Genomic DNA, 22,538 nt, shown 5'->3' with positions numbered 1-22,538 from the left:
CCAGAGGACAGGTTTAACACATTCAGTGTATTACTCATACAAGAATTGAATTATTCGTCTCCCAAGCTTGGCATTTGACTTGGCTGTCAAGTGCATAACAGCTAATAAAAGGCAGTGGACTGTTTCACTCTGCTGACTTGCAGGTCTCAGAGACTGAAGGAGATGCTGCTGGCTTTGCCTTAATATTTAAGACAGAGGCTTGCCAATAATTTTAAAGTAGATGAATATACTTGTGCTCTATAAGGCTCTTTTTGTAAAAAAAATAATGAAGAGTTCCAGGGTTGAGGTGGGGACAGAAGACAGACTGAATAAATAAAAAGTATGGGAATATCCCAGGAAGGCCTAGCACACATGTAGCAAAGATACTAAGTATACCAATGCTTCTTTTCTGCCATTAATAGAAGTTTCAGGATAAGGGCTAGTAAGTAATGGATCAGTTCTGGTATCCGTATAGGGATACCTTTGAAATTAATTTAGGGTATGGTCTCATCAATACTTGTCCTTACAGAAGAAAATGCAAGTTGGCCTTGCTAGAGCCTGGCATCACTCACTTTGTGAAAGGACTAAGCCCAGAATACATAGCGTCATGTTGAAGCAATAATATGAAAGCAGTCCAAGATGATCCTCCAAAAGAGTTTGAAGACAGATCTGAGTCAGTGGCTTCATCCGTGAAAAGTCTGTGTTGAAGGCTAGGCCATTACTGCTAACTCCTGCAGCAGGACAGGCACCAAGTCACCAACAGTAAGGTTCTCAAACTTACAACCCATGAGCAGAACACAGGGAAAGGATTATCACTCATAAACTCAAATCTGCTTTTGTTCAAGCAACACTCTGCGTTGCCAAGAAAGATGAAACACAATCAACTCCTATCTTTCAATAAATACAATTTTGGAAGTGCCATGTTCAAAGTCTTCTGAGATGAAAGAAAAAAAAAAATGCTTTGTCTCAGATTCAGCTTGATTTGGATCAACCTCCAGTACAGACCAGCCTGTGCTAAGAATATGTAAAAACAGAATAACAGGAATGTGTTTTCTGAGCCCTACCCGCACAAGGATTAAAAATCCACAGTGACCAAAAGAATTCAGAAGCAGTGAGTCCTACACAGTCAGTATGATTTTAAGAACACTCATGTTTAATGAAACACACACTCTGAATTAGTCACTTGACCTTGAGTGTCAGAAGAACAGAATAAGTTGGGAAGCTTCTAAATAGTTTGATCTATCCCAAATAAGATCTACTACAGGCATCTGCTTAAGATGGAGAATAATACAGTAAGAGGTTGTTCAGTAGGGACACGTTGCCATAACACATTAATCTTGTGAGCTGAATCAAAGTCAGACTCGTGATTCTCCTAAAGGCACTGTAAGTCTTGGTGCTGAGGGCTCTTTCAGTGATTGCGAAGTTTTAAGTACCACTCTTACACATTGATATTTTCAGCAGCAAAGCCTATGCCAGCACTGTTGTGTGTCTCGATACAAATGATGGATTTGTTAAAATCTCAGGGAACCAGCAGTGCCAGAAAGGTTGGGATCTCGCATTCCTCTCCTCATCTCAATGCTTCGTTACTTTTCTCTAGTGTTTCTTCTGTGCACATGTGCAAAAGTTCCTTGCAAAGCTCTCTAGATCCTCAGCCACCTTGCTCCTAGGTTAAGACTGCCATTAAACTGAAGCCATGACAGGTGTGCACCAGTGATCCTGGTTACAGCAAGAATAAATTTCTAAAGATTTGTGGAAGACTTGAAAGAAGCCTAGGCTAAACTAAGAACAAGGCATGCAGGCAGTTAGCTTGTTACTGTGGCAGGTCAGAGCAAACTGCTGACATTTCTTGCTATCCAAAAAGTGTATGAGAAGATGCAGGGTCTTCAAAGGGCAGTGCTAATAAAGAAAAAAGGAAAAACAAAAACAAACCCAAACAATCAAACAACCTTGATATTTCTCAATTTTCTGCATCAGATGCTAGCACATCTTGATTAGAATTCATGATGACTCATATTCAAAGGTCTGCTTCTAGTTCCTAACATACTGACTTTTCAACAAAGATAGCAGGTTGCAAAAACGCTTTAAAGCATAGCTGGCAAACCCCTTGATTGGCATTTTTTTTCTCTTCATTAAATATACCAGATTTTTTCAATATTTTTACTTTCTCCCCTTTTCCAGACCTCCACACCGATACATAACAGCAGCCACCATTTAATTTACACATTGATGGTGAATTTCTGATAAAGTATCCGTTTTATTATATTAAATGGAGAAAAAGTAGCCTCTGCTATCATAGCTATTGAGACTGTTTTTCTTTCCATGTTGATTTACATCCAAATAACTAACTCATCAACCTTGCAAATGTCAACCTGCAGTGAGGCAAGAAGCTGTGAAGTTCTTAAGCAGACACTCTCCTTGAGACTGAAAGGTCAGTGTTTGTGTTATTTATTCTTACCGTGGAAATATTTCACTCTTAAGTTAGGAGGACTTTCTCATTTTCCACAGAAATAATTTAAGATTTCAACCAGGAAAAATCAGGGCCTCAGACTAAATTAAATAAAAACATTTAAAATAATTAATTTTGTAAAATTACAGACAGAAATATATACAGAGAATAAACTCAGCAACATAAAAGCATCACACTCAAAGGAGGAGTGCCCACTTATTCAGGCAGCCAATGTCTCAGCCCTCAGTGCCTCAACCAGTGTCTCAGTCTGGGCTGCCAGCTGTTCCTGGGGAAGTCAAAACTGCAAAATCCACCAAGTCAGACTCTGACTTCCTTGTAGGAATTTCTCTTTTCCACCAATTTTAAAGGCCCTTAAAACTGCACTTTCCTTAATATCTCTCTGTCTTACTTCTCCTCTGGGAAACCCCAGTAACTACTTCACCAAAGGATGTTTTACAACAAAGTGACATTGCAAAGTCAAGCATAAAATGGAGGTTGGGGATACCCATCTCCCATCTGTAAAACTACACAGCACAAGCAGGAGGAAATACCTGGGTTATCATAGGAGACATATTAGTTCAGATGCTGAAAGGCTAATGAAAGTTGGGCTTCCAGTTTGACTATTAAAATTAGACCTGCTGCTGCTTAACTCAGAATATTTGTAAACTGGCTTAGCTCCAAATAATGATCTTATTTATGTGCGAAAGCATGTGTTTGTAGCTTAACTACTGGTGTACATGAATGTGAAATGCATAAATATGTGGCCTATTAGCAAATTCACAATGTCATGTATAAGAATATAGACAGTTTACAAAGGGATGTCTAATAAACTGTTAGTGCTGCTGTGTCTCCCATTGAGATGCTATTTGATTAATGATGTAACTAACATTTTGTTCCCAATGCCATTATTTTAGTGCAGAAAATGTGGATCATTGTGAAAATAAGGCAAATTTGTGGCTGAAGAAGTCAAGCTCCGCAGTTAGCTGGAGACACAGATGCAAGTGCATCCATTAACAGTAAGATGACAGCACTGAACTGTAACAAAATTTTTAATCTGCAAGAACTACCACTTTGAGTGAAGAAACTGTAGCAATGCAGTTACTGCTGCAAAATTAATAAAAATATTCTTAGCTTCTGAAGAATAAAGCCATTATTGTTGCAAGAGAGAACAATCTTGCTCTTTCTCGAACATATTGGTCTGGCTACTAATGTTATAGATGGGCAGCATGAAAGGAACTCTCAACATCCTGTTCCAATCATGTAAGGGAGCTTATGTATAGCAAGGTTTGCCATAAATAATGAAATCTTGTGACAGTAGGCACCATGTTAAAAATGAAACAGAACAAAAACTGGACAGTTATCTGCTACTTTTACTCTGTACTTTGCTAAAGTGTTGCTTACAAAAGAGAGCAGGAATGTGCTTGAGAGCACCTTATAGCATAAGACATAGTGGCAAAACTGATTCACAGACCAGCCAAATCGCCAGAAACTAGAAAACAAAAAGACACAGCCTTTTAGTAAACCAAGTTAGTTTAATTATGTATGGTAATTTTTTTCACAGTAATATGGAAATATTTTTCAAAAACCCAGGCAAATTCACTAGATTCAAGAATTTACAGAAGAGCTGAATGTTGTTTAAAATAATTAATAATTTCTTAATTTTGCATTGTTTTTTAGCATACAGAAATGTGCTCCCTTCTCTGTCAATTAATGTGAATTCTTTGGTTTATTACATACTTTCGCTCGCAACTTCACTCTTGCATCAAAATCCTATCAGAATGTTTATCAGTAAACACTTCTGGATTTGTAAATCAGTTTCTCTAATTTCAGTAATTTACTCTTGTAATAATATGTGAGAGCTGAAACATAGCATTTATAGACATTTTCTTGGTAGCAAGCAAGGTATTAAGGAAATAGAAAATAGTACAGAAAAACCATAATGTTGTTACACAAATTACTTGTCTGCCTTCCTATGGATATAGTGTTTATAAAAAAAGGCAAAGATTATAATCAGGGAAGGAATATCCTGTGAAGGTAGCCTACCCAACTATATGTAGGGGGATAGGTGAAAGAAGTCACCAAGTTAAGCTGCGATTAACATTGGAAGCACCGTCAAGGTAAGAATTGCCTGGCTACATTTAAGAATTTAGACAGACTACAAGGACTCAGAGTGAGGTAGGATATGTCCCATGGTCACTGGGATGGCAAAGTAGGGCTACTGCTGTAGGGCTACTGCGGTAGGGTTAGTGTAGGGTTACTGCTTTAGAGCACAGCAGCTGAAAGACAAGAACGTTCAAGGAAAAGACAAGAAAGTTCAGGAATTCAGTCCACACCAGGAAAGCAGATTACCTTTGATAGTGAACCCACAAGGTGCTCCTGGGTTAGGGGTTAAACTGATGAAGTCTGGGGATGCCAGGTGTTGCTAATGGGAAATGTTGCTGATGTGGGAATGTTTTGAGGATTTCTTGTGGAAGGGGCTACAGATCTAGATTTACAGCTAATGGTGGCACTAGGCATGCCACTGGTCTAAAATTAAGAGTCGGTCAGCTCAGAAGGTAACATGATTAGAGACAGATAAACCATTTTTCTGCTACTGGAATATTTTATAATTTCATTGTGAAAAAGATTTGAAAAATAATCTCTTCTTTTGTGGGGAAAATGCTACACAAAGACTGGGAAGTTGCATTCGTGTGCAAAAGAAGAGTAGTTGTATTTGCTGGGAAAACAAAGTTTTTGGTTCTTGGTGTCCAATGTTAAATTCCTTTTCTTCATATAGCAGAACAGAAGGCAATTTTGGCACACTAAGCTTCTGCTAATGAGTTTACAGTTTTCTATTTCACAATCAGCACAATTAAATAAACTCTAGCTGCTAGTGTGAGCTTTCTTTCTAAAGGAAAAATGTATTGGCTGTTGATTTGACATTAATATTCTCCTGAGTTTTGCTGTTGGTTTCTTAAAATGAATGAACCCCAAAACTATTTTGATGTGTGACTTCGCATAGCAAAGCATCACCCTGTTTTGTGCTGCCAATGATGATATGTGTGACTCAGTGGTACATTGTAGGTGCAGCTCTCAAAAGGAAACTGTCTTTGCTCATGTTACTTTGACAATGAAACTTCCTTTGTTAAGAAACAATGTCCTCGGCTGAAAATAGTGTACTGCCAGGCTAGTGCTGTGCATGCCCAACAATCAGGACATTACACTGATAGCAGAACAAAAAATACGTATGCTCAGGGTGACTCTAAAAAGCTGACAGTTGGTACTATTCTGTAGCTGAAGATGTTTCCAGGGTAACTTTTTACCTGTATTTTATCACTTCATACACTAATACATGCAATGTCCTTCAACATCCCCTCCCTCTCTTATTTATTTATCTTTAAAATAGGTTAAAGAATTCATCTATGATTGAGTTTCCCCAAATTAATTCTTGTTACAGAGGAAAAAAGCACTGTGCTTTTTACTGGAGTTTTGACATTACTTTCTCAAATGCCCAGGAGGACAGTTGGCTCCGATCTCCTTCCAGCTAACCTCACTCCAAAGCTGCTTTACCAGTTGTAGATTGCTCATAATGCAGAAGCATGTTTGTTTGCTGGTTTGAACAATCAAGAACATATTATGCATTCTCTGCATTATTTATATTGGCTACTTAAAAGTTGATATTTATTTATTTATTTAAAGTTTCCATCTGTAGATTCTGGCTACATTTAAAAATCTCACCCTTCAAACATGTTCTAATGAGTATGTCCTCCCAGAACATCTGCCCTTTAGGGTCCTATTATATCTGTAAGCTAACAGTGACACAATTTTTCATTATATTATATGTGTACAGTTTTTTAAAATCCCCAGAAACAAGTCATGTCATGGCATCTTCCTTTCATTGTAAAATAAATAAATAAAAAATTGTTTCAAGTCCTCGTAGCATTTTCAGTTCTGACAAAAATGTTAACACTGTATTTGCAATGACAGACCTCAGGACAGGGAAATACTTTACACTGCTCTAAACCTGTTATGAAAAGAACAAGTCTATGAAAATGTGCTAGTTCAGATCACCAGGGGTCTCATATTCATAACCTTCTTTTAATCTGCCTTTTTTATTCTTTTCTCCAACTTTTTTAGTAAAGGAAGAGACCTCCACAAAATTATTTATATAATTAAGTAGCTTTAAAATGCACAGAAGGTACTAGCATCTTTGCTATATAGGATCTAAACAATTTGGAGACATAACATATCTAACATTATGGTATCATGAATATAACTTCAGCCTGCTGCATCTAAGTGTCATGATCCACCTTTCTGTTAGAAGAATTCATCCACCTAGGGATGCCCACAGAGCAACGTGATACTACCAGCAGACTGTGGATAAGTAATAGTAATTTAACTCTAGCTTCTGATGCTAATTGTATCAGTAAAAATATGTCAGCATGGGTTTCTGCAAGTACAAGCCTGAAGATCTGTGGCCTAATGCTGAATATTTTTACTGTAACTTTACTATTAGTATACTGTATCTTTACTATTATTATGGCTTGCCATAGGAGATGACAGCAAGTGCAGGTACTTTCCAAGAAGGTCTTACACTTCACATGTTTTTAATTTCTATGTTTCAATAGTAGCTCTGCAGAACCACTGTAATTTATACATAGCTGATGAATTACACACAAACCTGAATGAATTATTGTTGTTGTTTTCCTTGTTAAGGTAGAACCAGATTTACTGCGGGAATTAGAGTTCAGCTTCTGCATTGCCATCTCATGTGTGCCTGTGCAACCCAAAGACAGTTGTGTGCTTCCTGACTTGGCAGGAGTGGAAGTGCAGATGCAAGAGATTTATCCTCTGAGGGAAGACAGCTCTTCAACTACTTTCAGATAAATGCTAAGCTCACAGGCTTTGAATCCAGATAGTGAATTCAGTGTGTGCACCGGAACATAGGCAAAGAAAGGACCACCTGGGTCACTGATCCCCAGAAACTGCAAGTAATCATGTAATAAACATTAAGAGTAAAGCATCCTGCAGGACATCATAGTCTGCTCTCTCCATTTATTGCATGCCATAAAGTAACATTCTTCTAAAATGTACACTTTCATCAAATCACCATCTTTAGAAGATGAGCTGGAAAGTCTCAAAAATTATAGCACATGACAGGAAAACCAGAAGAGGTAAGAGGAGGGTACTAGTGACACCCTGAGGTGACTGAATATGTTACGTTAAAACATCCCTACAAGACCAGTCCAGCTACACTGGGGGAAGGAAGAACCCCAGGAATCAAGTAAGCATTGAGGCAAAAAGGTCCTCCTGCACTCCTGAAGTGACTTGTAGAGTCCAAAGGCAGAGGAATAATCAAATACAGTATTACTGTACAACAGTAAATACAACTGACAGATAGTTCAAGTCTGTTTCCTTCAAAGCTTGGGGACACCCACAGATTGGGTACCCAGCTCCCAGAATTGCAAGCTGTTACTAAGACCTGAAGGTGCACTTCCGCTCAGTAATCTCATCCCTCCCATAAACCTCACCTAGAAAAAAAGTGGGTTTGTTTCCCAACTGTGTTTGGAAAGTCCTTCTAGAATTTCACTCATCAATCTGGTTAGCATGTCTTTTTCTAATTTCCAGTCTAAACACATTCAAGACACACTTAAGTCCACTTGATTTTCTATCTGTATTATTATGTTCTATTCCCTCACTCATATCTGAACCCTCAATGCATTTTTAAAAGTAAACATTTAATTTTGTTCCAAAATCAAGTAAATCCCAGTCAGTCCTATAACAGGGAGATATGGAGGCACACAATGCAATTACTCATACTCTATAACTCTCCCAAGTTTAAATAGGTCATGTTTTGATGCAAGTAACCAAACCATATATGATAGTTTAAATGAGGCCTGTACAATCGGGCAAACACTTCCCTTGTTCCTACTTCCTAGGCACAGCCCGAAATCCCTTTCAGCAGCTGGATTTTTTATTTTTTTTTCTCTGTAGTTCCATCAATAGTGGCCCCTTGGTCCTCTCAGTTTAAGCTGCATAACAACCTGTGACCAGACCTTCACAGGAGAGTCCATCAAACCCAGCAGTCCCTGTCAGACAGCAGTAGCCCAGGAAGCGCAGAGCTAACTGTCCCATGGGAGAATTACCCAAAACTCCCAACTGGCCCCCAGACAGTCGCAGTTCACTCACTTCCTGAACAAAAAGTAGTCTCTATACTTTTCAGGCCCTGCTACACTTTCTTCCCATAAAGCTGTTCTTTTGTTATCTGCACCTATGTGAAATGCCAGCATCCGCCTCCTGCCATAACTGAGACTCCACAAGAATCACCACCTGCTACAAAAACCCTTCCATTGTATTTGCTGAGCACTCACCACCCTCTAATTTCACTCCCTGCCTCTGACTCTGGAAAGGAGAACAACCAGTGGGTCCCTACTCAGTCTCAGCAGCCCCAGCGAGCTTTTCAGACCTCTCTCTCTTCACTATGCTGATGAATGCTAGTTTAATAGTTCCTTGGAAGATATCTGTGTCATGCTTTCCATCCTCCAAACTTCCTTAGCTCCTGCTATACCTGAGATGAAGAAAAAGAACTGTACAGTACTCAAGATGCAAGAGAAACATAGGCTTGCACGGTAGAAATGTAAAAATATCACATGGTAGAAAATATCCACTTTCAGGATATTTTTGGTATCTTTTCTTACACTACTTGCTTTTATAACCATTACTGACACTAAAGTTAACATTTTCAAAATTATAGTTAACAGTCTTAGAGAAGCATCTTTTATATTCTACTGGTCTAGCTATGCCCAACATTTTGGTCAGTGATTGGCAACAGTCAGCTCAGCATTCATTACCTCATATGTGGGATTTTTCTCATCTTTGTTTTGCATCTCCCTCCAGTGAATCTCACCTGCCATTGCCTTGCCCAGGCACTTTTTTTTTTTTTGCAAAATCCCTCTGCTGTTTTTTATTATTTCAGTGCTCTGAATAAAAGCATCATCTGCACACTCCTGTCATCTTCTCCAGTTCAGTTGCCAGTTGAGTATCACAGGCTTAAGCACACATTCTTTCGAGACCCTACTGCTATCATCCTCTCAGAAAACTGATCAGCTAGTCCTACCTCCTGTTTTGTATCTTTTGACCAATTTTTTTGTTGATCTGCAGAGTGTTCCTTTCATCTAATTGAAGCACAAATTCTTAAGTGTACAGTAATGAAGTACCACTTTCTCACCTTTTTGGCTTTAATCAATCGTCCTCAGAGGGTTAGCCATAGAGTATAGCTTACCCATATTTTACTGGGGAGGGCCCATTTCTGGGTTCATTTGCTCCTTTCTACAACCATGACATCATCTTGGCATGACTTTGAGGCTGCTACTCTGGAGGTGGAATCATGCTAAAATGCTTCCTTTTTTTCCTCTTTCTCGGTGGTTTTAGGGTTCTTCAAAAAGATAAAGCTTTGTATCTCACTAGCTTCAGTAGTGTGTCAGTGAACCTTTCAGTGTTCCTGAATTCTTCAAAGAAGCTGACCTTGAGAACATTGGGCTCTCCCAATCAGCACACATCTACCAGTGGGACGTAAGGCTGATGCTCAGTATATTTTGACACGCTTCAAGAAGCTGGGCTGTCACACCATGTGCTGACTCTGACTGTAATTCTTCTGTGAGGTGGGATGAGCACTGAGTGCATCAGTTTGCCTTTGTACCAGGTTGAGCTGACCCACAGTAGGTGCTGCACTCCTCCTTCCCATAGCCAAAACTGTACAGTTTCATACATCGGCTACCTCCTGGGCCTCCTCTCGCTTCATTGCAGTTATTACTCTGCCTTCCGCTTTGTATCTGTAGCTGTGCTTCTGTTACAACACCTATCCTAGTTGAGGTTTCTTACCTCGAAGTAACGCGGCTGCTCACTTAGTGCCTGAGATCTGCACTGGCTTGCTTCCAGGCTTTTGGTTTGTTTGGGTTTTGGAGTGGAGGATGCAGATGGGCTGGTTATGAGGAGATCAGTTCCTCAGCTGCTACAAGTAACCTACTTCTTGGTAGTCTTGCAACTTTCTATTCCTAACATAAGGTTAATGTTCACACCTGCAGCAGATATTCACTTCACAGAATAAGGTTCAGAACTTGTTATTTAAAATCTAAGATATAATTTTACCAAAATTTGTAGAATTTGGATACCTAGGCTCTAAATTATTTAAATTGCAATGCTTTGGTAAACAGGTGTTCATGAAAATTATGCAGGTTACGAAAGCTTCAGCTATGCGCTACAACCAAATGCTACTTTTTTTCTTTTAAGTCGAACTTCCATATGCTGAAATCCTAATTTGTAGTTACCCCCCTCCTATTAGTCCCTAACCAGATAGGCAGTGTGCTTATTATTATATTTTATCCTGTCTTTTTTATACTAATCCACAAGGTCAACAAAATTCTTCCATATAATACTTCTGTCCTCCACAGCATTACAGGAGTTTAATAAACTGTATCAAAGACCTTGTGCAAAGGTTACTAAAGGAAATATTATAGAGGACTGGTCACAAGAACCGCCCCTTATGAATACCTCTTATAAATCCCCTGCAACCTGGTAACTCGCCTCTCGGTACATCCTCACACAGTCCCGTCTTTTCCCAGCTCCTTATCTGCTTAAACCAGCTTCTTATAATTCCTGTATTAATCTGCACCATCTTTCAGTAATAATTTCCTTTGGGAACTATGCTGAATGAATGCTTCCTATAAATCTAGATAGCTTAAGCCTACTGCGTTACTGTAGTCTGAGATGTTCGCTATCTTAGCAAAAAGAAACATTAGGATTGTCAGACTAAATCACGTTCTGATCAGAATTTTGCATTTTATCACACTTTTCACTTATGATGATGCTCTCCATTACTCCTTTTTCAAAACTTGTCCTAAGACATTACACAGTGTTGAAGTAACCTAATTTACATCTACTTTTCAGGATTTTTTGTCTGCTCTTTTTGCATATATGTGAGTATTCACCATTCAGACTACTTTATTCCTATATTGAAACTAACGTTAATAAACAAATCAACATTTGCTGGTAGACTTCTGGTGACTAGAGGAAAAATCAGAAAAGTAACCAGTTTCTACAAAGGTGGTAACTAACAAAAACACGAGCTTTCCTCTCCTTTACTCATGCTCAATTAGAATCAACAACAAACTCCCAACTGAAGGGAAACCAGTCATTTAATACTCCAGAATGATTTTACAGCTTACTAGTTCAACAGCAATATTAAACCAGTAGTGGAGCATTTAGAAGTGAAATGGAAATACTGCCATGATAATTGCTTTGGCAAAAATTTGTTCATCTCATTTTACAACAACTGTTTAATATTGTTTGTTTTTAACCTGATGGCACAGGTGTGCTACCTTGTTCATACTTTATATTTTTCATACAAAAGAAAATACTTTTTTCATTGAAGTTTACATTGTCATCCAAGTTCAGTGAAATTTGCCAACAAAAAGGAAGAAAACATATTTCTACCTTCTCTTATCTTACTACTCCTTGTTTGAAGTCCCAGTTAGCAATTTACAAGTGAAAACATGTCTTGAAGAGAGATAACTCTGGTCATGACAGTTGTATTTCCAACAAAACCAACCATCTTTTCCCTGTGGTACAGCAGAGCTGCTGAGCTGATTTCCATCTTGTGATTGAAATCAACAAATTCTTAGTGCCATGGAGCGTGCAGCAGCCATAATTCCAAAAGCCTCCTATCAACAGATTTTGTATAGTTTCCCTGCCACATTTTCTGAGTTAATATTTCAAAGACATGACTTTCTGTCACAAATACATCATGCAAGCATTATTCCCAGTATAAGTATCTATACAGACATCTGAAAACATTGTTACTAAATTTAAAAACAAAAAACTAAATGGAATATAAGGAAAAAAATAGGTAGTTTTCAGGAAGTGCAGCGAACAAAGAGGTAAATAAAAAATCCCAACCCATTCAAAAGTGAACTCAGCGTCAAGGAATGCAGGTTATTAAATGGATTATTGGAAAGAGTATTTCGGAAATCAATTTCACCAAAAGCATGCCCATATTAAAAGGGAAATTATGGTACCTTAATTGCACTTCTTAGCCATAGTTGTTGAGACTATATGTTGATCACCTGGAAAGCAAAAAATAGAAGATTAATAATATTGTGCCTATTTTAATTACTGATTAAGAAGAGCAACTCTATCACATATTAATCCTTTATTAAAATAGTTTTAGCCTTCTTATTTAAAAATGGAGAAAAGCAGAATACATAGCTTTTGTTATCTGCTATTTTATTCCAGATAGATAGAGGCAGCTTCAAATAAGAAAAATAACAAGAGAATGATGCCCGAGGTTTTCATTAAATAGTTTACATATTTTCATGAAAGCTGTCAACTCAGAAACCAAGGAAAATTCATAAAAACTTTTAGCCTTATAAAATATCTACGTTAAAACATATCTATCAAGCACTTATCGCTAATTTGTTTTGACTCAAATATATTCTCTACCCTTCCACAACCTAAAATATTTAACAGTAAAATCTCTAGCTGGTGCTTTGCTATGTGTATGTGGGTTCCCCCTGGGATGGGGTACATAACTGGTGGATGTAGTAGCATTTTGGGGGCCATTTCTCTGGTGTTTACCCAGGTGAGACTTGGAACGTCCATAAATGTTGGGGGATTTAAGAAGCATTTGGGCCTCCAGACTGAGTGTCAGGGCTGGAGGTTTCACCTTTCTCACAGCTTCCTGGGGAGATGTGCAAGGACCTCTAACAAGGAGTATCTTCTAGTGGGCACAGGGCAGAGATCAAAGGGCTCTTAATGGTGTAAGACCTGGGATAGTAGGGGGGCAGAGGCATCAGGAACCCACTGGGGAAACTGGGTGGCCACTGGCTAGGCCACTCCTCCATAGGTACCCTTCTTGCCTACTCTCCCATTTTTTCCCTCTGCAGCTACCCCTCTTGCCTCATCCTGCTAACATCTTGTGTCAAACTTTTGGAAGTGCATGAGCTTACCAGCTAACAGCACAGCAGTACCTACATCAAGGAACAGCGTTGTTTGGATAGTTTACTGAATTATTGAGAGAATGTGACTGTAAGTTATCCACATTTTGCAATTAAACCTAAAGTAAGACTACAGTTCTAAATACTTCCAGACTTCAAGGTCATACACAGCCTCAAATAAAATCTGAAGTCAAAAAGTTGTGTATGGTGTCACTTTCATACTAGGTATGCAAAATACACCTAAACCAAACCCATTGCAAACAGTTCCAGAATCAAAAGACTTGCAATGACCAAGGCATAACTGCCTGCTGCAGCTTAGGCAAAGCTCTGCTTGCTTTGTACAGCAAAAATCTCAGGTATGAAACCAAATTTGAAATTGCACTTAACAGGATCTTTTTTTTTTGCGGTGGAGATTTTAAGTTCTTATTGGTTGGCTTTAAAAATGAATTGTACAGTTGCTCGGCTTATTCCACCTCTCTTTGTCAGCAGAATTCAGGTCTTTACTAAAAGAGCATCTGTCACCATTATCTTCGGACAATTTCACATGAAGCAAAGATATTTTGCAGGTTGACTTTTTCTCTGTTACTTTAGTATTTGTAAGTAATCTACATAATAAGACTCAATTGTCCAGAATATGCAAAGAGCTATGACTCAGTCAATAAAAGAAAAAAACTTATTCTCAGGGCTGTTAATTGACACCACAGAAGCTATTTGCTATATTGGAGTTAGCCAACTTTCCATGCTCTTAAAGCAGAAAGCACATATATTTGGGTATACATGGTTTGCTTTGCAATAACTGAAACTGTTGGTTTGTTCTGAGATGGAGCAAATGCATGGTAGTCTGGAAATTTATAAAATAACTCATAGCTTTTAAGGCTGATGGAAACTTGTGGAAATGCATAGAAGTTGTGTGGACTTCAAAAAAAATCCCAGAAGGAGAAACAGCATGGTATTTTATTAGCTTTCAAAATTTAACTGCTTAAGTAAAAAGTATTAAGTTTCATTAACAAGACACCATGTGATTATGGGAGAACATAACTTTTCCCCAGCGGAGGATTGCTTGACCAAATAATTTATCTCTACTATACATATATAAATACACGCACATACATACACACAAAAAGATACAGCTACACAAAAATAAGGAATAAACAACACGCAGTTCATTACAACAAACATTTGTCCATATTTCTGAAGACATCAAGCAATTCTACCTCTTTTTTTTCTTTTTTAAGGGAAAAAAAAAATACTTCCAGCATACAAATGTATTACTGATAACTGCTTCTGAAAGAGCTCATATTCTTTCCTTCAGTAATGTTGTTTTAAAATTGAAAATGAAAGGATGGGTGCTCATCAAGTATGAGCTCTGCTCTGGATGAAATACAGACATGTCCTACCAATGCCATGGTTACCACTGACTTGACATTCCACTGGAATCCCACAAAAATCCAATAGTGTTAAGGCTGCAATTAGTTTACCCAGAAAATGACCAGTCTTCCATGTGTGTAGTAGAGGGAGAGGAACAAAATGAATTGCATTGCCATGGGAATTAAGTTTACTGCTTGCCTTACTAAGAGATTAATGCCTATTGTCAGCAGATTTTATGATAAATTATCATAATTTTGCATTATTGTAATGAAGATGCATTATGCTGTGAGTTATTCACACACTGTAGAACACTTTTCCTCTAATCACCAAGGGCTTTCAGCTCTGTGTATTATTTTACAAAAAGTAGACTGTTTAGATTGTGATTGTTTCAGATTTTAACACTAAAAAGAAAAGAGACAAACACTTCAGCTTGGAGTGTTTTACAGCACAAGAAGATAACATAGTTAAAGACCGCAGCTATTACATCAGCCTGTGATTTTGTGCAAGAGAATCAGATGAAAGCAGGTAATGCTGTTGCCATTTCATCTACACAATCTATAATTTGGGGTTTTACTTTGGATTTTACATCACCATAAGTGGTCTTCAAAGGTATGTGAAGGATCAGTCACTTATTTGGACTGTCACACCCCTATTACGGGACACAGATAATTTTATGCCCACTGGAACAAGGCGTCTGGTTTAGTTTCCTCTAAAGGAACCCCATTCACATGCACCAAGTCACTCTGAATTGACACAAAAATGCAATAAACAGGAATAACCTAACAATTCACTTCAAAACCATGCTACTGCTCCAAACTAATAACTGTTTCTCTTGTTGAGAGGAAGTGATGGGATATGCTGAGAGAAATAAAGTACCATGGTAGGGTAAGGAAAGAATATCCCTTTATACAACTCAGTGCCCTCTCCTTGCCCTTGTCTGCAAGTATCACATAATATCAAAATTCACCCTGAAGGGCAAGAACTTGGGGGGATCCTCCAGTTAGCAGGGATGACATGGTTATCTAGTAAGCAAGCATTAAGCCCATATATTTATTCAAAACTGGACATTTGGCCTTTTATTTCTTTGCTGTCCTTTCAGTGAAGTGCTTTTCCTACAGTGAAAAGTGTTCTGAAATTCTGCTGCCATGACTCCTTGTAACCAGAAGATGTATACATTTGTTTTAAATTAGAGAGGAAGCACAAATGGCATGTTGGTATAATATTTTCAAAATACTGTGCTGACTAAATACATTTTCAAGGCTGTAATTCTATAGTTGATGACTGCCTGAAAAACAAGTCCTGTCATTAAATCTGAAACAAGTTTTGGTGTAGTTTTAAGATTCTCATTTTTGAGGCTTTTTCTTAATAATATAATGAATTATTTCACCTAAGGAGAGCAAAAGGCCAACTCTGGGAAGAAGAAAGGTAAAGAGGTCTCTGTTCCCAAGAACACCCACAAGCAATGTGAAAACCCTGAAGGACAAGCTCAGTCTGTAGATTATGCCCAGATTATGCCCAGATGCTTCCAGTTTTTAATTTTCTGAAGACTGAAGGAATTGCTTTGAAAGTACAAATCATAGAACTCAAGTGCATAAAGGATTCATTTTTCCTGAAACGGGTCCCTGACCTTTTGCAACAGAGATCGGCCAAGTCTCCTGGTATGCTGACATGGTAATGGCCAAGACCAGGGGCTTTAATCTACAGAAGCTGGTTTTATTTTAGTGTTGAGGGACTAGCTGCCTCTTTGTGCATCTGCACTTACCCAGTTTTAATTGACAGGTATGGAACTGCTTACGTATGTCCTGTTGAAGGCTGACAATATGTTTCCAAACTTTGATACACAGCCAAATTTGGACAGTTGTAGCCAGTGGTTAATAAATCTGCAACCAGGTTCGGGGATGGGAATCAGATAGAAGAGGAGAGGCAGCAGCAACAGTGACAAAGTCAAGGCACACTAAACTGAAGCAGAACTGGCCTTAAAATTGACAAAATCGAAAATTCTTTGCCATAAGGAGGTCAGGGTTTCAAAGAAGGAGTCATATGAGCAGATCAGGAAACCAAGAGGGAGAACCTAGACTGAGCATAAAGGTACTAGATCATGATCAAGCCTAGACAGCATACACAGACCCGAAAAATAGGGGAAAGAAGGATTCTAAGGGTGAGATAATAAACAGTGCTAATTATAACAATTAATAAATAATAATAAATAATGCTAATTATTAATAATGCTAATTATAGTAATGGTAATAAATACTAATAAATAATAATAAATAATGCTAATTATGTGTTAATAATGCTAATTCAGTGCTAATTATGGAGGCTAGTGCCCAGAAAAGGCTGCCCAACAGCACAGTTATCAGACTGACACTAGAAATGGTGAGGTTTGAACCTTCCCTCTTGGGTGACCTCAGCCCTCCCTAGGTGTCTCCCAAGCAGCAAAGTACTTCTTGTCATTATGGGCACTCCTTGTCCCCTCCCACCACTTTTTGCCTTAGAAGTATGTGAAGTAAAAGTTTTCATCTGAAAAAATACAAAGACAACTATATTGTCTGCGACTAATTATATTTACCTGACCACGTTTGTAAATCAATATGCTTACTTCTTAGCAAGCAAAACTTACAGGTCGTGCTCCTAACATCTCCTAGAAAACCAACAAATTCCAAAATTCTCCATCAACTACTAATAATATGTAAAAAGCATTATTCTGGCATTTTTATTGTAAGCTTTGTCAAATTGAAGCAATGAAAACTTGATTTGCTTCAATTGTTTTCTGGAAAATCAACTCAATCATATTTTTCTTGGCAACAGAAAGTAAACTTGATTCAGAGTAAGTGATTTGGTTTAGTACTATTTCTTGCTTTCTGAATGCATTTATATATATTTATGTCTGCCTTTGTTTATAATGCACGTAAATGCTGGTTTCGCACAGTTGGTGGAACCTGGTTGAGTGAACACAGGAGCAGTGATGAAATTCCAAAATTATAATCTCAGTTCAGATTTTTTTTCTGCACTCTGTGCCACATGAACTCACTATATAACTCAACTGCATCCAAAGTGCACTTAAAGAATTTACTGCTTATAATAAAATAAAACCTCCAAAATAGTTTTTTAAAAGTCTTAGTGATTTTTTATTTTTGTAAACTCAGGTCACTCAGAATTTCACAGTGCCTCAGAAAAAGGTTTGCTTATAGATCATTAGTGATTGCATGTTTATTCCATCTATAGAATAAATAAACAAAACAACTCAGTGCTTGTTTCATATTCCTCATATGTCTTTATAACATCTTACACTGCCTCATACTTAAATTCTTCAGGTATTGCTTGCTTTGATCGGTTGTATAATACAATGCTTTAATACTTTAAAAAATTGTATAAATAAAATAACCTTGACAACCAACAGCCATATTCCATTAGACCTAGCACTTGCAGTGGAAAGGGATACCATTACAAATCCCATCAGATTAAAAGAAAAGAAATATCTGTCTCAGTCCAGAGTGGCTTTCTGTTATACCAGACACTAATGGAAAATGAAGTAAACCTCAGCAGTGAGCTTTTCAGATTTTTGGAAAATTGACGTGTGTGGGGTTTGCAGCCCAAACAACAGATTACACGGATTCACCACTGCAACCTGTTGTCTGTGACAGCCTAATGATGAGTTGATAATTTCAATGATTGACAGCCTGAATTGTTTTAGAAACACACTAAAGGAGAAGACAATAAAATGTTCACAGAAAACATTAGACAAATGTGCAGAATTTCAAGACATTCATAAGGCTATCTAGACACCTAAAGGACAGACAACTGAAAAATATACTCACATAGATACACATTTACTAATAGTTTATCTCTTCTTCAATTTCTCTCAGCTGATGATCACTAGGTTCTTATAGAAAATCTACATTAGAGCCCCTCCCAGTTCTGGTACCTCAGCATGCAAGATCATCCTAATGATTTGACATGAGAGAATATAGAAAATTGTATCTTTCTTTGGCTTGTTCAGGCTGAAAAGGCTTTAGCTCATCTAATACTGACTTCTTTATAAAAGCAGAAAACATGGTGGCCTACTACAATAGAGCTACAGCATTGGTAGATAATGGGAGAGCAACTGATGTCATCTAACTGCAACTGTGCAAAGCATTTGACACTATCCCACATGACATCCTCATCTCTCAACTGGAGAGGCATGGATTCGATGAACAGACCACTCAGCGGATAAGGTATTGGCTGGATGGTCACACTCAAAGAGTTGTGGTCAACAGCTTGATAACCAAGCAGACACCAGTGACTAGTGGTGTTCCTCAGGGGCTGGTATTGGGACTAGTGTTGTGCAACATCTTTTTCAGCAACATAGACAGAGGGAGTGCACCCTCAGCAAGTTTGCCAGTGATACCAAGCTGTGTAGAACAGTCAACACACTGGAGGGAAGAGAGGACATCCAGAGGGACCCTGACAGGCTTAAGAGGTGGGCCCATGCAAACCACAAGGCCAAGTGCAAAGTCCTGAGCCTGGGTCAGGGCAATCCCAAGCACAAATGCAGGCTGGGCAGAAACTGGAGTGACAGCAGCCCTGAGAAGGACTTGGCGGTGTTGGTGAATACGAATCTCAGAATGACCTGTTAGTGTATGCTTGCAGCCCAGAATGCAAATCATACCCTGGACTGCATCAAAAGAAGTGCAACCAGCAGGTTGAGGGAGATGATTCCCCCCTGTACTCAGCTCTTGGGAGATTCCACCTGGACTACTGCATCCAGCTCTGGGGTCCCCAGCGTAAGAAGGACATGAACCTTATGGAGCAAGTCCAGAGGAGATGCTCAGAGGGGTGGAGCGCCTCTCCTATGGAGACAGGCTGAGAGAGCTGGGCTCATTCAGCCTGGAGAAGAAAGCGTGGAGACCTTAGAGCAGCCTTCCAGTCTCTGAAAGGGAGCTGTGAGGATTCTGGAGAGGTGATTTTTGTAAGAGCAACTACTGATAGGAGAGGGGGAATGGCTTTAAACTGAAAGAGGGTTGCATATTTAGATGAGATATTAGGAAAAGTTCTTTAATGTGAGGGTAGTGAGGCACTGGAATAGGTTTGCACAGAGAAGCTGTGACTGCCCCGTCACTGGAAGTATTCAAGGCCAGGTTGGATGGGGCTTTGAGCAATCCGATCTAGTGGAAGGTGTCTCTGCCCATGGCAAGGCAGTTGGAACTCAATGATCGCTAAGGTCCCTTCCAACTCTAAGTATTTTAGGGTTCTATGCCTGTCCCTTCCTATGAAATGCTCTTACTCATCAAGGAGGGAAGTTGGAAAGAAACCCAGAGAAAGAAGAAATTGCAAATATGTCCTTACTCAGCCCCAGCTATGCCAAGTGAAAAGCTGCCTCGGCCTACACATCTCACAGCCTACATTCCAGCTGCTCCTCACTGCTGTTCTGACAGAGGCACCCATTTCCCCAGTGCTGCTGGGAGCAGAGGCTACCGGCTTGCCTTCCAGTCTGTTTCAATCACAGTGAAACAAGTTTAAGTGATAGGTTGTTCTTCATTTGTCAAAAAAATATTTCAGCAAAACTCCTAGAAGCTACTCAGTCATGAGATTTGTGGAGGTGTGAATGCAGCGAGAGCTTTTAACTAAGCACAGCAGGCTGACCCTCTCAGCAGAGTCACAAAGAAACTGGGTAACAGCCTTTCCACTTAAGAAAGATGGGGTACCCACTGATGTGCATTTGAAATCTTATTCCTCAAGGGAAGTTAAGTCTGCAGCAGATTGAGAGTTCAAACAGATCTATGTATGATCTGCAGTTGGAAACTGACAGCAACAGATTCCAAATGCAAAATCTGCATGAGACAGGAAAGAATCTAGGATTTCCTCTAAGCAAACACAGAGCTGCTGCTGTTCCTAGACCAGAATAATGTTGTGGTCTACCCCCATTCACTCCACATCTTTAACCTGGACAGAACCAGCAGATGGACATTCTCATTTAACAGTTCCAGACACAATCACTTGCTCACACTCTGTGCTTTCCCCCAGCTTACACAAGAGTTCTTAAATAGGAATGACATAATTACACTAAGCTTCTTAAACAAGTGGTCATTCTTCCATGCTTGTTCATACGTTACACTGTCCTCCTGAAATATCCCTCCTACTCTCCATCTTAAGAAAGCTCAGGAAGGTTTGATCAGCATATTCTGAGATAAAAGCTCCCAATGTCTTTCATTCCCCAGTCTGTGCAATACTTATGTTAGCCTGTTTTAAGTTGTGTTTGGCTTGGTTAGTATTTCTCCTACTTACATGAAACTATTCAAGGAAACATTCAGCACTGCATAGATTTATGGTTCCAAACACATTTATTCCTTACACTTTTTCCTCCATTAGTCCTCTGTCCACTGATGAACATTAACAACAAACTCAAACTCATGATGTCCTTTACTTTTACAACTTACCCTTTACTTTTTTTACATCTGCAAAAACTTCTGTACCTGAAAGCAAAGGGTATCTACAAGGCCATTCAAGTTAAGAATCACAGAATCACAGAATCACAGAATCCCAAGGGTTGGAAGGGACCTCAAAAGATCATCTAGTCCAACCCCCCTGCAAGAGCAGGGTAACCTACAGTACATCACACAGGAACTTGTCCAGGCGGGCCTTGAATATCTCCAGTGTAGGAGACTCCACAACCCCCCTGGGCAACCTGTTCCAGTGCTCTGTCACTCTTACAGTAAAGAAGTTCTTCCTGATGTTAACGTGGAACTTCCTATGTTCCAGTTTACACCCATTGCCCCTTGTCCTATCACTGGATATCACTGAAAAAAGCCTAGCTCCATCATCCTGACACCTACCCTTTACATATTTGTAAACATTGATGAGGTCACCCCTCAGTCTCCTCTTCTCCAAGCTAAAGAGACCCAGCTCCCTCAGCCTCTCCTCATAAGGGAGATGTTCCACTCCCTTAATCATTTTTGTGGCTCTGCGCTGGACTCCTTCAAGCAATTCCCTGTCCTTCTTGAACAGAGGGGCCCAGAACTGGACGCAATATTCCAGATGCGGCCTCACCAAGGCTGAGTAGAGGGGGAGGAGAACCTCTCTTGACCTACTAACCACTCCCTTTCTAATGCACCCTAAGATGCCATTTGCCTTCTTGGCCACAAGAGCACATTGCTGGCTCATGGTCATCCTCCTATCCACCAGGACCCCCAGGTCCCTTTCCCGTTCACTACTTTCCAGCAGGTCAACCCCCAACCTGTACTGGTACATGGGGTTGTTCTTCCCCAGATGCAAGACTCTACACTTGCCCTTGTTAAATTTCATCAAGTTTCTCCCCGCCCAACTCTCCAGCCTGTCCAGGTCTCGCTGAATGGCAGCACAGTCCTCTGGTGTGTCAGCCACTCCTCCCAGTTTTGTGTCATCAGCAAACTTGCTGAGGGTGCACTCAGTTCCCTCACACACATACAGTTACATTATGTTCATGAATTCCCACACATATCTCGTAGCAGTATCTACAGTGTAGCAAATGCATTTGAACATTCCCATATACTCATTGTGTGTGTACATAACTGTACACAAGACAGGACAGAAACTTGGTTAATCAAAGATTAGTCACACTGATGTATCAAAACACATAAAGAAGAGCAAATTTTGCCTGAGATATTAAAACTAGAAGTCTAAGGTATTTTGATATTTGCAACAAATGTTTTTTTTTTTTTTTTTAAGCAGCCTGCTGACTTAGACATTTTGGGTTCAATTTGTATTTAGAAAAGATCAATTTTGCATCATTGCGGCATTTAAAGTATCATTCAACA

Source organism: Lathamus discolor, chromosome 3 (genome assembly GCF_037157495.1).
Source record: "Lathamus discolor isolate bLatDis1 chromosome 3, bLatDis1.hap1, whole genome shotgun sequence".
Classification (NCBI taxonomy): domain Eukaryota; kingdom Metazoa; phylum Chordata; class Aves; order Psittaciformes; family Psittacidae; genus Lathamus; species Lathamus discolor.
The sequence above is the reverse complement of the archived record's forward strand: the minus strand, read 5'-3'. Positions refer to the sequence as shown.